The following is a 9,124-nucleotide window of genomic DNA, read 5'->3' on the forward strand; positions in this document are numbered from 1 at the left end:
TGCAAATAGCCTTGCCTGATAATCCCTGGTTTGGAAAGGTATAGCTAGCAGCAGGGTGTGGATTAGCTTAAAGTCCTAGGAAGCCAGAGCTAGGATACCCCTGTAGAAAGCTGTGGCTAATGTCTTAGGGAGAAATCACGGGAATGTGTGTGCCCCGACACCTCCCAGCAGTTCTGTTGACAGAAGACTCCCTGTGATACACGCAGAGGCTTTGAGAGAAGGGCCTGGGGCCGTGGGACATTGAGAAGCAGGCATGTGTTTCATTTTTGGTTGTTTTTTTCTTTTTCTGAAATGATTAAAATGGGCGCTCAGTCAAAGTAACAGTGCATTCACTCTTAGCAGAAGCCTTAGCCAAGGCGATGTTTCCCATCCAAATTAAAACACAACAGTGTCGACAACCTTGGAGGCCAAATTTAGGAATAAAATTCTCCCTGTCCTTATCTGGACAGACCTTGTGATAGCGTATTTCTTTTTAAAGCCTCTTAGAATTGTACATTTTTTTGTCTGGGTTCGCTCAACCCTATACAGCCAGCTGACCATTAAAGAAATGTAGGAAAAAAACGCTGAAGCAACTGTGCCCTTGTTTATATTACATAATCAACCGAAATAGCCCCAGAGTGATGATACTTGAAGTTACTGTGATAGCAAAGATACACCGTCATTCACCTTGACCCCGTTTGGACTATATCACTTACTTGCATTTTTTTGTCTATGTAAAGTAAGAATTTATCTTCAGAGTAAGTGTGTATGTGAGTGTTTGTATGTTTATGTGTATGTGTATGTGTGTGACATGTATTTTATTCATATCTATTCTTGTTGAGAATATTCATAGCAGAACATACACTAATTCCACAATTTCTACAAGTATATATATACACACACACACACACACACACATACACATACACATATATATATACATACGTATATATGTATATGGGAGCTCTGGTAGCATAGTGCCTAAGGCACTTGACTGCTAACCAGAAGGCTGGCGGTTCAAACCCACCAGCCACTCCTCGGAAGGAAGGTTGGACTATCTACTTCCGTAGTGATACTGCCTCGGAAACCCAAGGAGACATCATGAGTCGGGGCTGAGTCAACAGCACATAACAATAACAACATATGTATATATATGGGCAATTTACTTCTGTAGAGATACCGCCTCAGAAACCCAAGGAGAGGTCCCTATGAGTTGGAATCAACTCGACGGCAGTGAATTTGGTTTTTATATATATTTCTAAGCATTTGCCCTCTCCACTGAATCCTCTTGTACCCTGCTTCCAAATGAATCTTCCTCTGTCACAGCCCCATTTACGTCTCTCCTCTGCTTAAAACCTTCCATGGCTCCCTACTGCTTATGAGATCAAGTCCAAGCCACTTAAGAAGACACTGCCTGGCCTACACCCTCTGTTTTCCAGTTTTACCTAACCCTATTTTCTTTAGTGCATCCTGCCTTTTAACCAAGCCAGATAAATTAAACAGTGTTTATTTAAAGAAATAGGAAAGAAGGAATCAACAAGATTGTAAGTCCATTCACTACATTAGGTGGATAATCTGTAATAATAAGTTACATTCTTTCTTATACTCATTTTCTAAATCAAAACTGTCATTGGCCCATGACATCACGTCTGGTATTTAATTTCACTGCATAGGGAAACCTATAGCTAGCTACACACTCTACATTTATGAATTTTCTGTTCATTACCCTGACTGAAATTAGACTCAAGCTTAGCTTAGAAGTTCACCCATGGTTTATTTTTTCCAAGTTGTTATCCGGGTTACCTGCTGTCCAATGAATAACCTATCATGGTTCCTTTGCTGTGCCTGTTGCATTTTCAAAGTCTTGTCGTGAGGTCTTTGTGTGAAGTTCCCTTCTTCCTCTCCTATCCTTCATGCGGAATCCCACAACAGGTCTAGTGGGATGTCCAACATCACTCACTTCCTAAAAACCAAAAAACCAAACTCACTGCTGTCAAGTCGGGTCTGACTCATAGCGACCCCTCCTTGGGTTTCTGAGGCAGTATCACCACGGAAGTAGATTGCCCGGTCTTCTTTGCGAGGAGTGGGTAGTGATTTGAACTGCCAGCCTTCTGATTACCAATGAAATATATGCTTTAGGCACTGTGCTACTTGCTACTCTTTTAGTAAAAGTGTGTTGCTGTATCCACGTGTCTCTATTTCCACTTCCTTCTCTTTAATGATCTTGTGCACAAGCCCCATAGAATACTTTTCTTCTGTCGCTGTTCCACAAAGTCATCTGACCTTCCCCGTTCACCTCTACGTGTTCCCTTTCAGAGTTTTCTGTGGGTGGCACAGTGTAGATGAAAGTGCAAGTGGATCAGTGATTTTAAAATATCTGATGAAAATAAGTCTGTCTCTTCTTTTAAAGCTCCAAGCTTGGTGCTTTTGAAATAGTTATTTTTTTAATCTTTGTGAGCAGTGCCATTTGAGATTTCCAATTCAGGTAAACAACCACCACCATAAACCCACAGGCACTCACTCCCAGCTACCCAGTGCCTCTACAGAACTCCGTGGGTCCAGGAGAAAGTTCTCTCGTTGAAGATAATGCCACACTTTACACGCAGCCTGCATTCTGTGACAGTTGATGTATTGCCAAGGGCTGAAGCCTGGGTTCCTTTGTCACCGCTGGATAGCGAGGACTTTGCTTTATGAATGTTCCGGATTACTTTCCATCTGGTTCTCTCCACCGAGTCCAGAGAAGTTTCATGATCCAGCTCCTCCTCCTCCTAATTCCAGGTGACACCAGGTTGACCCCAATGTGTTGCCCCCAGGTTTTTAGATATTTTACATCCTTGGACACATACAAATGCTACCTTTTGCTTCCTCTCTGCAGATCAGCCGTGTTCTCTCTGGAAATATTTCCCAGGAGGTGGCCCAGGCAGTGATTAGACCAATTTTCTTTTTTCTATCAAAGGACATTCTGGAGCTGTACTTCCTGGGTTCAAATCTTGTACCTGAAGCCCACTAGACTCATGACTGGGTGCCTACTGGTTAATGTACCTGGTACCAGTTCCTTTGCACAAGGAGTGTGTGAAATTGATCCCTAGGAACACTGGTAGAATGCGGGCGACCCAAACTCCATTCCTAGCCAGTCCACCTCAGCCACCACCAGGCTATCCGTGGAGGCTTGCATGATGCTATGAGGTTGCTATGATGCTGACGAGGTTTCAGTGGCACTACCAGAGGAAGAGTAGGAAGAAATTCTGACAATCTATTTCCACAAACCGTCCACTAAGAAAGCCCTGAGGGTCACAGTGGTCTGATCCATACCCAATCATGGGGATGGCAGGGCAGCGCAGTGCTTTGTTCCAAGTGCAAGGGGGTTTGCCATGAAATGGGGGCTGACTTGATGGCAGCTAGCAACAGCAAAGACAGCAAAGTGATGCATACCATGGAGCTTTGTAAGAATTCTCTAAAAATGAGGCATGCAACGTCCCAATCAAAATACTGTGTACTGGGTAATGGTCCATGTCTTCATGGTTGTCACATGAGTGGGTGGTCCAGATGTACCGACAGGGAGGTTGAGGGCCTTGTCAAGCCATACAGCTCCAAAGCAAACTGAGCATGGCCTGGATCGTGGGAAGGGATGGGGTAGGGTGAGGTGGGGGCACTGGGTGGGGCGGCAGGATTAGCTCATCATAGATTCTAATTGTCAGAGAGGCTGTCTGTCTCATACCTGTATTAAGAAAGCATCCATCCTTCCAGAAAATGCAGGAGATGGTGCTGCCTAAGAAACACTGTTGATCTTCTCTGGGGACAAATGCAAAATACGTATCTGTGTCCACACTGGAATGACAAACAGGGCCTCCTGCTTGGAATGCTATTCCCACCTTGTTGTGTAACCTGAGATGTGCCCGGCCCCTGCACCAGAGGGAGAAATGAGTTGGAATATGCAACAAAGCTTTTAAAAACAATATAAATTAGAGTCTGTTTCTACATAGGCTGGTGAACAGAGGGCTGGAGGGTGTGTGGTGTTTTATTTTCTCAGTGGAGGAGTGAAAGCCTGCATGGTACTTTCCCTTCCAAGAGGCAGATAAGACCTAGCTTCCCTGTTTTCCAGTGGCTGGCTGTTCTTGCATGTTCCGGATGCTACATGATGGGGGTGATTGCTCCCATGGCTTGGGTGAGCTGCGTGAGAGTCCTTCTGGCCAACAGAAGCGGGCAGCCAGGCCATTTGCTGGATTGCATTCATCCTGAGAGTCAGGCGTCCAGGCCTCTTCAGTCCCATCGAGCTGCAGGGACTCATCTCCCTAAATGCTATACTGGGTCAGTCCGGGTTGGGCTGGGCTGCGGACAACAGGAAACGGTGGTTAAAAACGTTAGAAGCTTGCTTTTCTCTTTGTCCTGGCTGGCTGCCTTTGTGATCCCTGAAGGGTTTTCAGTGACTGATTTTCAGAAGGAAATCACCAGGCTTTTCTGCATAGTGCATCTTAGTCTGGACACTTAGTTGAAACCTGTCTGACACTTTGCTGAACCTCGCAACTTGCAAGTGTCCACGGACAGACAGGTGGAGGTCTGTCATGAGGTCCATTGACTGGGACTTGAACCCGGGTCTCTTACGTGGAAGGCGAGGATCCCACCCCTGAACCACCATGGCCCCCTTGCTTCCCTCTTCCATAAAATGAAATCCAGAGACAAGGAATACAAGTCTGGAGGCTCCAGAATTGTCTATCAGTTTACTCCACTCTCCTCAACACCTGGACTCCAGCTTCTGATCCAAGACGGTGACTTTGCCTTTGGTTGTTGCAGCCATGTTCCAACCAATAGGAAAGGCAGGTGGGGAAATTGGAGCACGTTTCCTCTCTCGAAGGCCATTACCTGGAAGCTGCATATAACAATTTCACTTATGTCTCATTAGCCAGAATCTAGTCCCCTGGCCACACCTATCTACAAAGGAAGTTGGTAGAAGCAGTGTCTGTTGTGGGTCGCCGTGTGCCCAGCTAAAGCGTTGTGTTCTCCCTAAGAGAGGGGGACCTCTGGTGGCACAGTGGTAAAGGGCTTGGCTACTAAGTGAAGGGTATCAGTTTGAGCCCACTACCCACCGTTCTGTGGGAGCAGGATGTAGCAGTCTGCTGCTATAAAGCTAACAGCCTTAGGAAGCCTGTGGGCCAGTCCTGCTCTACGCTGTAGGGGAGCTATGGGTCGGAACTGATTTGCCAGCAGTGGGTTTGGTTTGGGGGTTTGAGAGGAGCGTGGGCATGCTTTATCTCTCCTCCATGCTGATGGAGACTGCTTAGTTCAGTACCATCTCATGAGTGTCACATGATGCTATTTGTTTGTGGTTATTTTACTGTCAACTGGATTGCAACTTTTTTTTCAACCATTTTTCTCACTTTTATTTTCATCCTTTCATAAGGCCTGGGTCATCTTAGGTTCTGGGAAGGATCAGAATAAAAGGGAGTAGCCCATGACTTCTTCAGTATTTTAGGTTTGGCTGGAAAGAGCAGACAGCCTGCTTACCTCCCTGTGAGCGGGGCTGACGGCTTGCTTGTCTTTGGATTTCCTGTGTCCTCAATACTCTTTGAGAAAGAGAACACTCATTTTTCTAATCGCTAGTGTTAGAGTACTGGGCACAGTGGTGACTCAGTCGTGGAATTCTTGCCTTCCACGTGGGGGATCTAGGTTCAGTTCTAGCCAACGCTCCTCATACGCAGCCACCAGTCATCTGCCAGTGGAGGCTTGTGCGATGCTGAACAGGTTTCAGGGGAGCTTCCAGACTAAGACAGACCAGGAAGAAAGGCCTGGTGATCTATTTCTGAAAACCAGCCAGCAAAAACCAAAGGGCTGATCTCCAACCCATCCTGGGGACGGTTCAGGACCAGGCAGTGTGTTAGTCTGTGGTGGATGGGTCACCATGAGCTGAAGGCCAACTTGACAACAGCTGACAGCAACAGAGCATTTGAACGCGAGAGGAGGCAGACTAGCTGCCATTGCTCAAAGATTACAGATTGAGGTCAATGTCACTAAGGAGTTACAAGGGCTGGAGTGGCAAAGGGGCATGAGTTGGAGAGCAGTCTGCTTTCAATAGGCAGGGAAGGCTTCTTCGGGAGATAACAACTAACTCATGTACTGAAGGGTGGGACACAGTCACTCACGTCCAGAACCAAGGAAAGAGAGTTCTGGTCAGAAGGACTGGGATGAGCTATAGTGTGAAAGACGAAATGGCTGGGTTCAGGAGAGCACCAAGGAAGTCAGTGTACTGGCCACATAAAGTTTGGTGGGGCGAGGGCCCATGGCACAGGAAGACACCCCATGGCTCTACTCAACACTGGACTGACAGACTTAAAATCAGTTAGAAACCACTTGCTGCAGAATTAACTCTGAGCATGTGTCAGAGTAGAACTGTAATCCGTAGGGTTTTCAGCGGCTGATTTTGTATAATTAAATTGCCAGGCCTTTCTTTCAAGGGGCTTCTGGATGGACATGAACCACCAACCTTTTGGTTCAAAGCTGATTGTGTTAGCCATTTTCACCACCTGCGTCTGAATCAACTTTATGACATGCGGTAACAGATTTACTAAACAACTACAACAAAAAAACTGCTGTCGAATCAATACCCACTCACAGCGACCCCTCCTTGGGTTTCCAAGGCAGTATTTCTACGGAAATAGATTGCCTGGTCTTCCTTCCGAGGAGTGGCTGGTGGGCTTGAACCTCCAGCCTTCTGGTTAGCAGTCAAATGCCTTAGGTGCTATGCTACCTGAGCAATAATTTTATTTCAAATCCCCTTGTACACAATTTCCCAGTTGCTTAAGCCTTTGCAGGAATAATTCTAAGTGGAGTGCTCATGCTGGCATGAAATGGTAGTGAGAAGGCTGTGGTTTTTACTTAAAGGTATAAAGAGAAAGGTTTTGATGAAGCCATTCAATTGGTTACGGACAAAAAAAAATAACAAACTTTCTTGAAACTGTCTAATTTGAACTGAGAAGTACAACTTCCAGTTATGAAAACGTTTCTCTCAATTCCTCTCTCTCTTCCATTGGATCTTGGCACCTCTTTGGAGTCTTCCTGCTTCCTCCTCGGCATGCCAGCCCCTCTGTGCAGTTGCAGGGAGATTTCCTGTTGTTTGTGCATCCCTTATCCCTACAGAGCATCCTGCTGTGGCTTGGTGAACATCTTGGTATCTTCACATTGCATCTGTGAACTACACGCCTCAGTCCCAAGATGCCATTCCAGAGGAGAAAGTTGGAACTGAAAGGGTTGGTGGCAGGGCCCTCGCCAGCTTCATCCACTATTACAGGATTGCTATGAATGAGATTGGCTTGAGGCCTAAAGGGAGCCAGAGCTTTGCCCACAAGTGGGGCTTCAAAAGGGCATTTCCGTTAGGACAATTGTCCCAGCTGACTCCGGACCTCATTTTGACTGCTGGCAAATGTGGGTTTGAAGCGCAATGACTGCCCCTTCCTGTAACCTGGAAGCTTGTGGTTACTCTGTTTGCACAAGTGCCCGCACATATTCTTTGTTCCTCCTCTCGTCATTTTGCTTGGCTTTTCACTGTTGTGAGGGATAACCCATGGGCATGGCTCTTTGAGTGGCTGGGTTGCAGTTTCCAGCTGTGAAGGGAGAGACAGAGAGGTCCAAAGAAAGGACCAGCTAGCTCCCTGTGTAACCACACTTTGTAACCACATGGAATAAGTTCAACTTCTTTCTAGCTCAATGGAACTAGGTTAGGGATCAGGTCCGAGACCATTAAAGTCATGATTGCTGCCATTGGTTGCCTTCTAGTCAGCCCCCGACTCCTCGTGACCCCACGCACCGTGGAACTAATTGTTGCCTGATACAGAACCATGATCAGTTGTACATTGGACCTTTGTACACCACTGGACTGATTTCCAGAAGTAGATCACCAGGTCTGTCTTCCCAGTTCATCTTAGTCTAGAAGCTCTGCTGAAACCTGGGTGGTGACTATGCATGAGGTGGCTTGCTTTGGAATCGAACTTGGGTCTTCCACCTGGAAGGTGAGAATTCCACCACTGAACCTCCACTCTGTCCTATTGGAGTGTTCCTGTTCTTGCTAAAGTGTTGTTGTTGTTGTTGTTAGGTGCCTTACAGTCTGCTCCAACTCACAGCCACCTTGTCTGCAGCAGAATGAAATGTTGTCCGGTCCTGTGTCAGCTTCATGGTCATTGGTATGTTTGAGTTCACTGTTGTGGCCATAATTTTCACTGACCCTCTGCCCAAATGATGTCTTTTCCAGTGATTGGTCTTTCTGGTGATACGTCCCAAATAAGAGGTGAAGTCTCACCATCCTCACTTCTTCGGAGCAGTCTGGCTGTATCTCTTTCAAGACTGATTAGTTCTTTCTTTGGGAAGTCCATTGGATATTCAGCATTCTTGTAACTCAGGGATTCCCTAGCCTTTCTGTCATGGGAAATAGGTGTCACCCACCAAATTGGCTTTGCTACACTCAGGTTGTTAAGGAACTTTTCCATGTTAACACCATTGACTGCTTTATTCAGATTCTTCTACTCTATTAAACTAATTCCTTGACAATCTCCACATTCCATTGTTGTTCTCCTCTCTCTCTTTTCCATTCTCCTTGCCCTTCCCCTCCTCTCTGTCCCCACTGGTTTTGTACATTCTGTCTTCTTAGAACACTCCTATTGCCGTCTCTTCACACATGCAGCTCTTACTCAAGTTGTGGTTCTGTGACAGGTTTATTGTTGGTTACAGATTATCCTGATTTCCCTTCCTGTGGCATCTTTCTCTGCAGGAAGATTTTAGATGCTTGATTTTTTGAACCTGGCACAAGAATGACCATGTGACTTGAAGTAGCCATTGAAGTTTTGGGAGAATGGAGGTCTGTCACTTTGGACAGGAGCTTCAGCAACCGGCATGTGACTCAGCACATTCTTTTTTTCCCTGTGCCAAGAGGTCAGAGAGGCACTGCTGTGTCCTGCAGGGTCCTCAAGAGAAGACATAGAGCTAATCCACAGCTGACACATAGCCCCGTGAGAACGGAACTTTGTTGTTGTAGGCCATTGCCATTTTGAGGTCTTTTGTTACTGCAGCATACCTGGTTTAATCTGACTAATACTGAGTTTTTTCTTAGAAGCCACTTCTCTGCAGAAACTTCCCTAGATCTTATAAGATGGGATCTGTG

Source organism: Orycteropus afer, unplaced genomic scaffold, assembly GCF_000298275.1.
Source record: "Orycteropus afer afer isolate SDZICR_OR568_19922 unplaced genomic scaffold, OryAfe1.0 scaffold00061, whole genome shotgun sequence".
NCBI lineage: Eukaryota > Metazoa > Chordata > Mammalia > Tubulidentata > Orycteropodidae > Orycteropus > Orycteropus afer.